At 46.5% G+C, this 15590-nt stretch overlaps 1 long non-coding RNA gene across 1 annotated transcript; it reads right to left on the reverse strand.

Annotated features, from left to right (window-relative positions):
* Positions 1–2304: 2304 nt before the first annotated feature.
* On the reverse strand, positions 2305–10223 carry LOC140594651 (uncharacterized). The gene is made up of 3 exons (XR_011995721.1): positions 9590–10223; positions 5939–5973; positions 2305–5432 (listed from the first exon to the last, which is right to left on the reverse strand). It is a non-coding gene; the product is annotated as an uncharacterized lncRNA (long non-coding RNA).
* Between the last annotated feature and the right edge of the window lie 5367 nt (positions 10224–15590).

A 15590-nucleotide genomic window follows, 5' to 3' on the forward strand; every position in this document is an offset into this window, starting at 1 on the left:
CAGGTTCTTGCAAGCCGGCAGATCCAATTACTCGTCTCAGAACTGCCTGTTACCGTGGGATTTCAGGAAAGTCACTTGCCTCAGGTTCCTCATCTGTATGATGAAAATTTAAAAAATAAAATAAAATCAACCTCCAAGGATTGTTGTAAAGTTAAAAGAAATTATTGAGGCAAGGAATTTGGCCCCAAAGTAGCCCCAACCCAAGTAAGAGGACCCAGAGAGACACTAGGGAATGAATTTGAAGGATGCCTTTGACTCTGCCTTTGACCTATCTTGGGAAATTATTATTATATTTTTTTGAGACTGCAATTTGTCTATTGTCCTATTCTTTTAGGGCTGGACAGTTTATTCTTAATCAGTCTGGGATCCCATGCTATTTCATTCGGCTGGCACTTTAATAGTTGAACACTGTCTCCAAGCCTGGAAATGATTCTTTGGGGTGATCCAGGTGGAGCATCTTGGTGATGGAGGGTAAGCAACCCTGTGTTTTGAAAATAGTTTCTGCAAGGTTCTCTGGGTGAAGATGAAGGTGCTGGAAAGGGAGTCTTACAACGCCTACCTCCTCTGAACAAGCAAAGTGGCCAGACTGGGAGGTGGGGGCAGCACGTATGTTGAGATCTTTGATTTAATTCTCATCACAAAGCATTCTTTTTATTTAACATCTTTCAAATATGAAAATGTAATTGTTAGCTAGGCTTACAAATTGGCCGTCCTATTCTAAAGCCTGTAGTCTAACTCACTGGAAGCATACGGGCTGGTAATGAGATTAGAGACTCAGCTCTCAGATATCACACAGACTAAAATACATATTCAGGAAGCCGGAGATGGGGTCCCAGAGCGGACCAAAAATATGTTATGCAAATACAGTGTGTCTGTATTAGTCTGGGAAGTAATGAAAAATAGAACGAAAGTCATCCTGAGGCCTTTCTTTTACTTAAAGAAAAGCTGTGGCAGGTTCAGAATTGCCCCCATGGGGACACCTGGGGGGCTCTGTGGTGGAGGATCACCCAGGGGTGTGATCCCGGGGTCCTGGGATTGAGTCCCACATTGGGCCCCCCGCATGGAGCCTGCTTCTCTCTCTGCCTGTGTCTCTGCCTCTCTCTGTGTTTCTCATGAATAAATAAATCAAATCTTAAAAAAAAAAAAATGCCCCTGTGAGATGATCCCTCCAGTCCGGGCCCTGGCTGGCTCTGCAGAGCATGGGTGGGGGCCTCTGTCTGGGACCTCAAGTGCAAATCAGGCCCCGCCTGGCTGCTGATGAGGCCCAGGACCTGCAGCACTAAAGTGAAAAGCAGGGGAAAGAAAGAAATGATTATTTTCTTTCTTTCTTTCTTTTTTTTTAGAAGTGATTATTTTCTTATTTTCATCTTTATCCCTCGAGGTTGGGCATGGCTACTCTCAACCTGTTGTTAGATTTCATTGTGTTTTCATATCTCTCCCTTTCAGACACAATGCTCTTAACTGCTACAAATTATTAGCATATCTCATCAAAAATTCTTACAGCAGAAGTATGCCACATGGTGATAACTCTTGTCATCAGAAGAATGAAATGGGAAGTTTGGGACATTGCTATTCAGAAAGTTACGCGTAGCCATAGCTTCTCTCGTTGATGAGTTTTTCCCTAGTCCACAGGCTGCCTAATTTCGGGACTAGAAATGTGTATGTGAATGTGATAAAGAGAACACGAGACAATTTGCTAGGACAAATCTAATGTGCTGTTTTAAGTTTTCCAGTGAGGTCCAACATGGGAGCCTCTCAAAATGTAAACTCAATCTGGAAGTGAGCTCATTACCACGGGGAACCTGTGTCTTAAAATGAGTGAGAAAATTGATGCAGAAATAAATGGTCTGATGTCTGGGGCCGGGGGCGGGGGGTGGTGTAGAAAAAAATCCCAATCCTCATTTTCCAGGTAGCAGTCTATAGAAGGTAAGGATAGCATGGTGACCTACTAAATGCGAAACAGCATCTTTTTTTTTTTTTTTTAACAATCAAACTTTATTTCCTTGTACATAACATTGATTGACAGCAAGATTTCTAAGTAATCATCCCTTTATTTAGTTTAGATAAAGACTTCCAGCACAGAACTCTGTTAAAAATTAACCATTAGGTGGGGATCCCTGGGTGGCGCAGCGGTTTGGCGCCTGCCTTTGGCCCAGGGCGCGATCCTGGAGACCCGGGATCGAATCCCACATCGGGCTCCCGGTGCGTGGAGCCTGCTTCTCCCTCTGCCTGTGTCTCTGCCTCTCTCTCTCTCTCTCTCTCTCTGTGACTATCATAAATAAATAAAAAAAAAAAATTAAAAAATTAACCATTAGGAACCATGTAAAAGAGATGTAAGGCACGTACCATATAATGACCAAATAGCAGTTTTAATTTTTCTACAGGATTTACTGCAAGTTACCACATAATGAAAACAAAAGCAGGTTACTCTAAATGTGTTGAATTTGTTTAGTAATTTAAATAAAAACATATGACTCCCCTTACACAGATAATTCTAAATCTACTCTGAAAAACAAATCAAGAAATATCTATCTGGAGATGACATACCTATCCTAGCATACCAAAAATTAGGCTGTTCTCTTCACAGAATATATGGAGAATGAGTAACTGACTATCAACACAGTGAATGTTTTAATATTTGGGGGAATATTGGAAACCTATTTGTTAAAAAACAAATTTCTATGGACATTGTTTATCTCGTCCTTGTAGATCCAGATGAGATTAGTTTAGGAAAACAGTCTTCTTCAAGCTAATTCAAAATAAGACTATGTGATTTCCAAGCCTGTTTGTAAAGATTCTTTAGTATCTGATTAGCCCAGAACTGTCCTGGACTGAAGATTTTCTAGCCTGATGAAGATTTTCTAGGCGAAACAGCATCCTAAAGGGTTCACGGGGATTGCAGTCAGGGATGAGGCAGGTATGGCTTATGTTATACCACAGATTTCTCCTTGAAAATTAAACTGTGATGGAGTTAAAAACTGATATATGAACTTATCAGATGTACCAGATGATCAGCTTCTGGAATACCAACTTTCCTTTCCCCTAGTCCCCAAGAGCCGGGGATTCGTGATCTCTTAGGCTAACAAATGTCAATTTAAAAAAGATAAATGAAAATAAATAAATAAAAATAAAAAATAAAAAAGATAAATGAAAAGCCACCTGAGGACTTCTCAGGGCCCAGAGGAATCGTTTATCTTTCATAAAGAAGCAGCCAAAACTAGGGAAGGATTCAACACTTGCATTGGAGCTCTTCTCACTTGGTTTACCACCTGGCAATAAAAACAAAATCTGTGGAATGAGGGAATGAATGAGTGGTAAAAGGATGGGAATGTGGATGATGAAGGACTTTCACAGGGAGAGGTGAGGGCTGGGTCAATATATTTTAAGAAATTAAATTGGAGGAGTGAAAAGAATTAAAAAAAAAAAACCTGCTTAATTGGGTAAATCATCATAGGTTTTGAACCTGGATCTATAACCAGGAAACTGAAAAACAAACAAGCAAACAGAAAAACCAAAAAAACCCTTCTCTTAAGATCACCAATAAAGTGACGGAGGTGCTTAGAAGTTTCATTTCCTTAGGAAGTGTGCTTATTCATACCACATCCACATAGAAACAAATCCTTAAGTATTTTCCTGCCATTTTGTTGTTCTGAAGAACCCAGGAGACCACCACATACTGGATCAAGAGGACCCTCCCACTCTTACCTCTTTCCTGCTCACTCCCCCCACTAACAGAATTCAAGATTAGTCCTTTCTTTGATTTAAGGGCCCCTGGAAGTGCCTACCATACAGGAGCCAGTTCAGAGTGGAGGTCCAGCTGTTGAGGAATAAACCCTGCGGGTGGGAGGTGTTCGGGCTGCAAGAAGACAGTGCAAGCTTCCTATACCATGGAGTATCTGATTTGGGATAATCTGGGATAATGTGTAAGTTTTTTCACCCACCTTATTAAAATGCTTTTAATTCCGTATTTGTATGTGACAGTTAAATGGCCTGAATAATACACTTAGTCCTATTTGCCTTCCTGAAGCCTCTAGCTGGAACAGGGTGTTCCCAGATTCAGAGTCATTTTTCCCTGAACAATCACCCTTATACCTCATGAACCAAAATGAAGGGCCAGAGCAATAGGGAAGTGAAATAATTCAGATATGCTCCATTTCTGCCTAATTTTCTAGTTTAACTACTAATATCATTCTTTTGTTCATTGTGCTGGAAGCCACTTCAGAACCTACTTGGAATGAAATAAGTTACAATAACTAATTGAACTGCGTGCGTGTGGCTGCATTCGAGGCATAATTACATTTCTTCAACATGGGTCTTAAAATCATTGGAGTTAACTTGACTCCATTTTCTTTTTTTTCTCTCTCTCTTTTTTTTTTAAGGTTTTATTTTTTTATTTATTCATGAGAGACACACACACACAGAGAGAGAGAGAGAGAGAGAGAGGCAGAGACACAGGCAGAGGGAGAGACACAGGCAGAGGGAGAAGCAGACTCCATGCAGGGAGCCCAACGTGGGACTCGATCCCAAGACCCCGGGATCACGCCCTGGGCCGAAGGCAGGCGTCAAAGCACTGAGCCACTCAGGGATCCCATTGACTCCATTTTCTATCCATTTGAAAAATACTCATGACATGTCAAAATCTGTTTCCCAGAAGCGACCAAAAGCTGCCCAATTAATCACCAAGAGCTCTTATCATTGGATATAAAACGATATAAAGGCCTCTGAAGACTAGACTGTGCTTACATTTCAGGGGAGGATGTGGTTACGGGTGTGAAGTGTGTGGCTCCCCTGGAAGCCCTGGCCCTGTGCCCCAGGCATGCCCACACAGCCCCCCCGGGGGGCCAGCACGGTCAGGGGCGCTGCCTTCCAGGGACACCCTCTCAGGGCCATGGTCTGACCAGGGGCCGTGTGGACCTGCCAGGGCAGCTGCTTTTGTACTGAGTCTGTCTCCTGAATGCGGGGCACCAGCAAGCCGGGGAAACACTCACTTACCATCGCTCCGTTATCTGCTGACACTGAACTTGGAGATGTAGGAGTATAATCAGAATCAAAGGGGATGCTGGTCCGCTGCACTTTAAAGTAGGTTATTAACAAAACCCCAAACCTAGCCGAGTAGTCTGCGATTGCTTAGCTTCTAAACTATAGCTGTCGCCCAATTTGGTCTTCAGAACTAGCCTTGGTTCTTTGGCATATACGTAATTTGGGGTGGTGGATAGTCCCTCAAGCATAAACTTCCCACACACATGTGCTCTTCTCACTGGCGAGTTTAATGCAAGTGTTATAACAACTTAACATAAATCTAAGTAAGGAGGAAGCAAACATCTCAGTTATTCTTAGCTCCTCTTCAATCATTGGCCTGAATTGGAGGCTTTTTGGGAAGCAGTGCCTTGTCCGGAAGCAGCGCCTTGTCCGTCTCTTTAAAAATGTATTTACTAAAAAAATAAATAAATAAATAAATAAATAAAAAATAAAAATGTACTTACTTGTTTTTTCAAGTCTCATGACTTCTGCTCTGGGCTAACCGAAGCCAAGTCATTTTGAACGTCTGAGTTAAAGAGCCCTTGGGAAAAGAAACTTCAATTATTTTCCTGTCTGGGTAAGTGTCAGAGCAATTCATCATAGCAACTAACACAAATGTACTCACTTCTGTAAAAGTCAACTCCTTGAACCAAGACACTGGCATTTGTTCTGTTGCCCTGAGCTTTATTCTGATTTCAGTTCACCAAATCCTTTATGCCTGGGCAGATCTTAAGCCCTATTGCTGAGGTCTTCACAGTCATGAGGTAACGTATAGGAGAAATTTGACAATTAGCTGAAATTCTTGGACTGGGCAGACATGTAAGTAATTTGGGCTGCTACTTTCAAGTAGCTAGAGAGGGGCCAGCTAGAGAGAGGGAGAGAAGGGTAAAAGCAGAGGCTTTCATCCATGTGGCCATACCTGCATTGAGCAAATCTCAGGATGAAAATATGAATCTGCACAAAAGCAGAAAAAGAAAATTAGAAGGTGATTATTTGCTTTACAAAGGAAGATCACCTGAGACGCTCTAAAGTTCTCTTGATTTGCAGGAAGATATCTCCAAACATTATCTTGATGTAAATTTTCCCCCATATCTTAGACTAACCCTCAAGAAGCTAGAGTCATGGTGTGGAGAAGGCAAAGGGAAATAAACAAGCGTTTCCCACCCCAGAATGATGCTCTTGAGATTCCAAAAGGAAAGGCACAGAGGGGCGGGAGACAAGACATTATGCCCTGGAAGGGGAGGAAAGGAAGAGTCTAAGTCACTTGGGGTCTATGGCAGGGAACATGGTGGCAGGAGCGCTCTTGGCCATGGTGGGGAAGAAAAAAAATGGGAGTGGAAAGGATCACCTGGAGGGCAGCACAGACTACTGCTTGGAAGCCAAGTCACACCTGCAGATTGTGAGTGATAAGGAGTTGTTCTACACGTCCTCCTGGGCCACGACCCTCACGGACACCTCCACCGCCACTGCCAGTGGTAGGATGCGCATTTCTCCAAACATCTGCTGAGTCTGAGCCCAAGGACTGACTCACATTTCCTCCCTTGAATGACCTGAACCATACAATTCCCCCCAGAATAGAGCAGGTCCTTGGTGCTCAGCCACACTCTTGGGGACAAATACAAGGCCCTGTATGTGGGTGAGGTTGAGTGGAAAAATATAGACCCTATTATAAATGCCTGTTCATTCTAATCAAATTTATGGACACTGAGTCAATCCAATCTTTTCAGAAGCACCTCTACTCCACAAGGAGTCTTCCTGACTAGGAGACCTTGCTCACTTCACCTGCACGGCTGATGGCTGATGTGTTAGATCGAAAAGGCTCTAAATGGACAAGATGTTGGGTAGACAGATAGGAGCAGATATCGAATGGAGTAAACTTGGCCCAAATCTTTCCCCCAAATTTCCTGAATAAGCCTGAAGTGCCTTACTCTCCTTTTCATTCACTTGTAGCAAAAAATGTTTCTCTGGGACCAATCTGGAATCCCTCTGTTATGTCGTTCAACTAAAGGAAAGATGCTTAGGGCAGTATCTTTACCCTCAGCAGCATTAATAATTGTACAACCAACTCACTACAGTGAAATAATAATAATCATTAAAGTCCCCTTTAGCTAGCAGGTGAAATGATTCTATTAAAATTTAGTTGAATACCTAACTTGGGGAACTAGGGTATAAAATGCAGTATCCTGGACTTAATTTTTTTGGGGGAATCTTGTGTCCTATGGTGATGGGGTGTGCAAAAAAACTGGGTGGACTAAGGACTGAGAAACCTTGAAATATGGCTGTCCCCACACTCTTTGTCACCTCGTGCATAGCTGTAAGTTACACACGAGATGCAGGATTGTTTGATTTTGCTTTTTTTCCTTGACTTTTAATGCACTGAATAGGAACTACCCTGGAACTGGGATGCCTGGGTGGCTCAGCAGTTGAGTGTCTGCCTTTGGCTCAGGGAGTGATCCCGGGGTCCAGGATCGAGTCCCATGTCGGGCTCCCTGCAGGGAGCCTACTTGTCCCTCTACCTGTGTCTCTGCCTCTCTCTTTCTGTGTCTGTCATGAACAAATAAATAAATACAATCTTAAAAAAAAAAAAAGGAACTACTCTAGGACTGATTTTAATGTGCTTGATAAAAATCCTTGCCCACTGATGCTTATACGGAATCTAAGCCTTAATATCACTTTGAGAATATCAACAGAAATAAATGGTTTCTCAAGGCAGAAGACAGGACCCCCCCACCCCCTTCTTGTTAATTTATGACTTACTTATTTGAAATCACATTTAGATTATCTGGATACTATAAAGGAGTAGAAATAAAAATATATCCTCCCTCTCTAATTTCTTTCTTGTGAAAATTTTCAAGTATTTGAAAAAGTTAAAGGAATAAAATTGTATAATAAAGGACTGCAATCCTTTACTTGGATTCAATAATTATTAACATCTTGCTACATTCACTTCGTCTATCCATCTATTTATTGTGGGGCCAACTGAAAGCTAATTTTTAATATTATGGCATGTTATTACCAAGGACTTTGGCATATAGAGCCTAAAAACAAGGACATTTTTATTACAAAACACCATTATTACACTTGTGAAAATAAACAAAAATTCTGGAATACCATTTAACATCTTGTGCATAATCTTTCCAATGGTCTAAAACTTATTCTGTATGTTCATTATGTAGATTTATTTTGTTGTATCAGAGGTGACCTTATCAATACTCGGTTCACTCTGTTGGCAAAAAGCGTGGCTTATGAGACTGTCCTTTTTTTTTTTTTTAATGATTTTATTCATTTATTTAAGAGAGAAAGCAGAGAGCACAAATGGGGAGAAGGGGGTAGAGAAGCTGAGGAAGAGGGAGAAGCAGGCTCCCTGCTGAGCAGACAGCCTGATGTGGGCTCGATCCAAGACCAGGAGATCATGATCTGAGCTGAAGGCAGATGCCTAACCGACTAAGCCACCTGGGCGCCCAGAGACTGTTCTAATACCAAATTCTCATTTGTGGTAAATATACTCCAAACTCAATTACTTAAAAGCTTATTTTATTTGACAATGAAGTCAGTCTAGTGGGATCACCAATAATCTACATTGGTTATTTGCCTATATGTACAGACATGCAGCAATTACTACACATTGCTGGGAAATTTCCCCAGATCCAAATCACCATGGACCAACTTGAAGGTGGGCAATCCTGGGGTCTTGACTGTTCTTTGTTCAGGCAATAGAGCAGCTTCTGGGCTACATAAATGAAATCTTAAAAGGAAAAAAAAAAAAAGAACACCTTGCTAATTGTGGAGTGCCTGGGTGGCTCAGTTGGTTAAGCGTCTCACTTTGGCTCAGGCCATAATCCTGGGATCCTGGGATCAAGCTCAGGCTTTGCATTCAGCAGGGAGTCTGATTCTCCCTCTCTCTGGCTCTCCCCCAATGCATGCTTGTATGCACTCTCTCTCAAATAAATAAATAAATAAATAAATAAATAAATAAATAAATAAAATCTTAAAAAAAAAAAAGAATTTCTTACTAATTGAAGCTCCCAAAGTTTTCTTTGTCCTGTCAATTCCTTGCACATTTATTGTCTCTTTGTCTAAAAAAGTGCAAAAACTGACTGCGTGGTCATTTCTTTAGGTCTCCATTTTGTTATTGGGCTTCCACACGCATTTATTTTTATTTTTTTTTTAAGATTTTATTTATTCATGAGAGACAAGAGAGAGAGAGGCAGAGACATAGGCAGAGGGAGAAGCAGGCTCCATGCAGGGAGCCCGATGTGGGACTCAATCCAGGGACTCCAGGATCACACCCTGGGCTGAAGGCAGGTGCTCAACCACTGAACCACCCTAGGATTCCCCCTCCATGCACATTTAATAAAAGCTTGGGGGAGTGGTTCTTTTGCTAATTTGTCTCATGTAATTTAATTCTTAGTCCAGCTGGAAGACCTCAAAAGATAGAGGGACTTTTTTGCCTTCGCCACTATAGGAATAGGGTTAGGACCCCTCAGGGGTAACAAGGATGAGAGGGAATAAATGGATTAAAAGGACCGATTCAGAGAGATTTGATACCTGAGTCAGTCTCAGTACTCACCTGCAGTCCGACCTTCCTTCGTAGCCAGAAACCAGATGCTAGGAGCACAGCAAGCTGAGCATCTGCAGTGACAAAGGAGGAGTGACCGTGAGACCGTACAAGAATCTGCTTAGATGAACTTGAACTTTTAAATTACCTTCGATTTACTGAAGTTACGCCTGATTATCGCATGACATTTGGAAAACATAAAAGTGCACAGAAGAAAATAAAATCCCATTGTGAACGATTTAGCCTGTCCCTTTTTAAAAATGGTTCAATGCCTGGGGTTTGATGATAAATTATGAAACTTCCCAGAAGTCTAATTGTTGGAAATCAAGGGATGGCATTTTGGTGGGAAGAACGGTGTTGGCTCTCTGGCTCATTCAGTCATTCCACAGATATTTAGTGAGCATTCATCAGATGCCTGGCTCTGTGTTGGGCATTCGTCATGCAAATATGAATGAGACAGTGATAGCCCCTCCCTGTCCCCGTGGAGATTACATTCTCTCCAGAAAATCATTATGAATGTTTACTTACAATTAGGAATGAATGCAGGCCTTATGAGACTATACAACGTTGTTTCCTGACATTTCCCAGGCTCGCTTGGTCTGGTTTATGCTAGAATTAGCCTTGCTACCCAGAGCATCCTACAGACCATGGGCGCTGGCATCTCTTGAGAATTTGTCAGAGATGCAGACTCTCAGGCCCATCCAGACCTAATGAATCAGGATCGGCTTTTCAATAAGCTTCCCTAGAATCCAGAGGCACATTAGGGTTTGAGAAAGCCTGGTCTAAAGGGTGGGTGGGAATCAGCAGTCAGCAGTCTAAGGCAGGTTGGGGGCGGGGGGGGGGGCATGGGGAAGGCCTGTCAGGCCCGTGAGCAGGCGTTGGGTGGAAGTACCCGCAGACAGTGGAGAGAGGCCAATGCGGACGGTCGGAGGCCAGACAAGGCTGGTGGGATGAGCAAGGGAGGCCCTCAGTTTGGGGCTAGCCATGGATTGGGACCACTTTAGATCCTGTTGGAGTCTTTAGTTTCCTTATTGGCCAAGGGACAATTATCCTCCTCATGCCCCATGCCCGGGTGCTGTAGGGAGGATCAGAGCAGTTAACATGCTGCACTGTTCACAGCTGTAGGGCCTCTCATTGCTTTTCTTTTCTTTTTTTTTCTTTTATTTATTTATTTTTTTTTAGATTTTATTTATTTATTCATGAGAGACACGCAGAGAAAGGCAGAGACACAGAGGGAGAAGCAGGCTCCCTGCGGGGACCCCATGTGAGATTCAATCCCAGGAACTGAGCCAAAGGCAGCCACTCAACTGCTGAGCCACCCAGGCGTCCCTCACTGCTCTTCTTTTAAAGACAAACAGAGAAGAGCTGTGGTCTGCAGATGCTCACCAAATTACCTTCCCGGGTCTGCAACCGGTGAGCTGGAACCCAACAGTAAATCCTGGTGTGGATATGAATAGTTCCTTAAATGCATCCCAAGCACAGGTAATGATGAAAAACGCCTCTTGAGCTGTAATTTTGCAAATTGGTGGAGGCAGAGAGTGGGGAGAGGGGGATACAAATGGCAAAGCCCGTGGGGTTAGGGCTGCCCTGGGGCTGGGACAGCCTCCCCCACTCCCGGCTCGCTTCCCTGCTTTCCGTGGTGCTGCTGGATGCAAATGGAGTGGGGTACGGCGGGGGGGTGGGCACCTGGAGAAGCGGCTTCCAACTTTTGCACAGGCTGTTGACCACGAGGACTAGGGAGAAAAGACAGAGCTTACAGCAAAGCAAAGCAAAACAAAACAACAAGCCCACACCAAACAACTGCAGGACAGAGAGACAAACATCCCTTCAAAAGCAAAGGCCTTGGAATTTCATTTGCTCTTATTAATCGGATTGAAGTATCTGGTTTCCAAGGCTCTGACCTCCACAGGGCTCTTCCTCCGCTGCACCTGTGTAACTCTACCCCAGGCTTGGAAGACGGACAGGTGACCCAGAGAGCTTCTCTTTGTTCTCCATTTCACATCCTGTTAGGTAGGTGCAGGCCCCAGCGGCTCCTCAGCTAGATTTGCGGCCCAAGACCGCTCTGCTCCTGTGGATCTGGTCCTGACGTTTCTATCCCACAGGCCCTCAGAGGTGTTCGCAGCACAGTCTCTGCCATCTGCCACCTTTTGTGTCCTTGCGGCAGGCTCGGGCTTCTCAAAACTTCTTGTCTATGATTCCTAATGCGCAGAAAGGAAAACCCAGGCCAAGAACGTTCAAATGAGACATCGGAGAGTAAATAGCTGGAGTCACTCAGTGTCTGGGCATGACCAGGAGTCAGAAATTCTGCTGCATATTTCAGAGTTTTTTTTTTTTTTTTCATCACCATCATCATCATCATCATCATCATCAAATATTTAAGTAACAGAAAAATACTAAGAAGGAAATCTCAGGGCGCCTGGGTGGCTCAGTCAGTGAAGCGTCTGCCTTCAGCTCAGGTCATGGTCTCGGGGTCCTGGGATGGAGCCTCACATTGGGCTCCCTGCTTAGCTGGGAGCCTGCTTCTCCTCCCTCTGCTTCTGCCCCTCCCCTCCCTTGTGCTCTCTCTGTCTCAAATAAATAAAACAAAATCTTAAAAAAGAAAAAAAAAGAAGGAAGTCTCATGAGTGATTATTCCCAGCACCCAGAAGTGAGCACTTGGGGGCACTCTGGCCGTGTACTTCTACCCTCCACAGCGCCCATGTCTCTTTTAAGTTACACAGTGTGCACATTCATGTGATCAGAAACGTATGTAAGAACATTATAGGTAAATGTTCCTGACACCCTCCCCTCTGGACTCGTTCACCACCCCAAAGGTGCCTTTATGAATTTGGCAGGTACCCTTCCAAATCTAGTATTTTGTTATACATAACTTTATTACTACACTATACCCATCGGTCATGTTGTTTCTGAGCTCTATCCATACTTTTATAATCGATCCATTTTTGTGGCAATGGACTCGATCCATTGAGTATCATAATTTATTCATCCCACTTTTAATGAACATTGAAGTTCTCTCCAATTTCTTACTATGGCAAAACATTGCAACGATGAGTGTCTTGATACCTTTGTCTTGGTGCCTATGTGGAAATGCTTCTCTAGGATTGAATCCTAGGGATTGTTGGGTGACAAGCGATCCACATTTTCATTTTTTAAAAAAGGTTTTATTTATCTATTCATGAGAGACACACAGAAAGAAGCAGAGACACAGGCAGAGGGAGAAGCAGGCTCCCCGCAAGGAGGCTGATATGGGACTGGAACCCGGAACCCCGGGATCATGCCCTGAGCCAAAGGTAGACACTCAACTGCTGAGCATGGAGCCACCCAGGCGTCCCCACATTTTCAATTTTAACGACTACTGCCAAACTGCCTTCCAAAGAGCCTGCTCCAACTGATGCACCCAACAGCAGCGTATGAGGATACCTGCCTCTCCATAATCTTGCAAAAACTCTTGTTGTCAGACTTGTCCAAGTATAATTTTCAAGAGCCTGATTCTCAAATGTTTCTACAAATATGGCAGGCACATGTGTCAGAAATTTTTTCCTCCTCGTTAACTAATGAGAAAATTTGTAAGATGAAAAAGCTGATTCAAAGACCATTTGGGGTAACAGGTTTATGTAGTCCTTACAATATGTTAAAATAAGACTGCTAGACTAGATATAAAAATGGTTAATGTCCTACAGGGCACTAAAATGATAACCTGAGAAGTTATCTCTTCTCTGGGGCAAAAATTATTTGCATTTCTATCAAGCACAGATCTACACGTTAATCTATAACCTTACAGGGTCTTAGGCCTTCATTAATACTAAATAGCAACATCAAGCAATGGTACATCCTCCTAGAAAATGAAGTAATCCTTGGGCTTAAAAACAATGCCCAATAACTTTGAAAGGACATGCATTGCGAGGGTAACCATCCTTTTTGCCTTCTTTCCAGATTTGGGATAATTTTTAACTGATTTTTAGAAATCTGTATCGATGCAATGGATTAAAAAATAGCAATTCATTGTGTTTTAGTCTGAATTTCTGTAATCATTAGTGGCTTTGGGGCAGGTGTTACTTTTAGTTTTCTCTGGTTCTGGGTCTCTTCAAAGAAACATGACTGATAGGAAAATACTTTCCTCTCTTTAGTGACCAGGAATGCCTGGCACAGACTGAGGGGCAGCTTCACAAAGTTAGGTCTCCTTGGCAACAGGGGACCCAAGATCTGATTGTTTCTAGGAAAGATTTAACAGAAACCATAAAAGCACCTTAATTCTGGCCTTTGAAGTACTAGGGATGGCTGTTCAGCTCAGTGGCGGAGAGAGAAAAAGGGTGTGTGTCCTGGGAGGGTGGCTGCGGGGGAGGCCTCAAAGGGGCTTTGTTGAGGAAGGTGGAGGGCAGCCCCGCTGGCTCCTTCAGGTCAGGCACCCCGGGGCCTGCGCTAAGTGCCCCGGCCTATCCATCACACCACACTTACTGGTGGGGCCTCCCACCTGGCAGGCCCAACGTGGACCACTCCTTGTCCCATCTACACAGCCCACGGGGACTCTGCCCAGGACACGGAGGCAAAGCTAAGCCTACATGGTGAACTGTGAGATAGGGCACCTGCAAGTCACTGGAACAGTCTGAATACAGCCGCTTGGTGCTGATGGGGGGCCTGGGGTGCGGGCGGGATGGAGTGAAGTGAGCAGCAACCTGCCCTCAACCTCTGAGGTTTCTGCGCCCTCCCTGGGCTCTCGGTGCTTTCTAGAACTCTGCAAAGCCTGGAGGGCCCCGGGCCTGGCTCTCCCACCCTGCCCAGGGCCATGTGAGGTCACCTGAGTCACTTCTGGAACTAACTTCCAATCTCAAACTATCGCTTGAAATCATCTTCCAATTAGGAACAGCCTGAGGATTAGGAGGCTGTGAGTCAGGGCTGCTACAATCCCGGTTTCCAACGTGGGCAGCTTCCCCAGTTCACTTCCCAAATCCCAGACTTTCAAAGGGCTAGAAGCTTCCGGGGGGGGGGGGGGGGGGCTCCTTCCGAGGAGACTGCTTTCCCCGCCACCGGTTCGTCCCACGTCTCAGCAGTGGGGGGATCCCCCTGTTTTGGGGGAGCGACCGCTTGGCTGCCCGCCAAGGTCCCAAGGGGCGCGCGTCCCCGCTGTGGCACGGCTGGAATGCGCGGGGGACGCGGGGCGGGGACGCGCGGGGGACCCCCGCCCCTGGCACCCCGGATCCCCGCCCCCGGCCCCCCCGCCCCTGGCACCCCGGATCCCGGCCCCCGGCCCCCCCGCCCCTGGCACCCCGGATCCCGGCCCCCGGCCCCCCGCCCCTGGTCCCCCGGATCCCCGTCCCCGGACCCCTGGACCCGGGCCCCCCGCCCCTGGCACCCCGGACCCCGGACTCCTGGGCCCCGGCCCCCCCGCCCCCCGGTTCCCCGCCCCCCGGTCCCCCGCCCCCGGCCCCCGCCCCCGGCCCCCAAGCCCGGTCCCCGCCCCCGGACCCCCGGATCCCCGCCCTCGGATCCCGGCCCCCGGCCCCAAGCCCGACCCCCCCGGCCCGGGCGCGGAGACCAGGGCGAGGCCGACAGTCCCGCCCGCACCTCCAGTCCTCCAGCCGGGCCGGGCTGCGGGGGGTCGGGACGCGGGAGGGAGCAGCGTGTGCTCGGGGCCCGGCCCGGCCCGGCCGCCGCGTCCCCAGCGCCTGGTCCAGTCCCGGCGGCGGCGGGGCCGGAGGGGCGGGGAAGGCGGCGGCGGGGCCGGGGCGGAGGCGCGGGGCGGGGCGGGGCGGGAGGCGGGCGGGGAGTCGGGGCCTGGGCGCGGCGGGCCGGGCCGCCCCCTCCGCCCCAGCCCGCGGCGCGTCCGCTCGCCGAGGAGGCAGGAAGGCGGCGGCCCCACGTCGACGGGAGCGGCCCTATAAAGGCCGGCGCGGCCCCCCCGCTCGGCGCCGCGCGGCCCCGGGAGTGCGCTGGGAGGCCGCGGCCGGACCGGGCGGGCGGACCTCGGAGGGGCGGCGGTCGGGACAGACCCCGGACAGACAGCGGCTCCGGACAG

The sequence above is a fragment of the Vulpes vulpes genome, chromosome 12, assembly GCF_048418805.1.
Source record: "Vulpes vulpes isolate BD-2025 chromosome 12, VulVul3, whole genome shotgun sequence".
NCBI lineage: Eukaryota > Metazoa > Chordata > Mammalia > Carnivora > Canidae > Vulpes > Vulpes vulpes.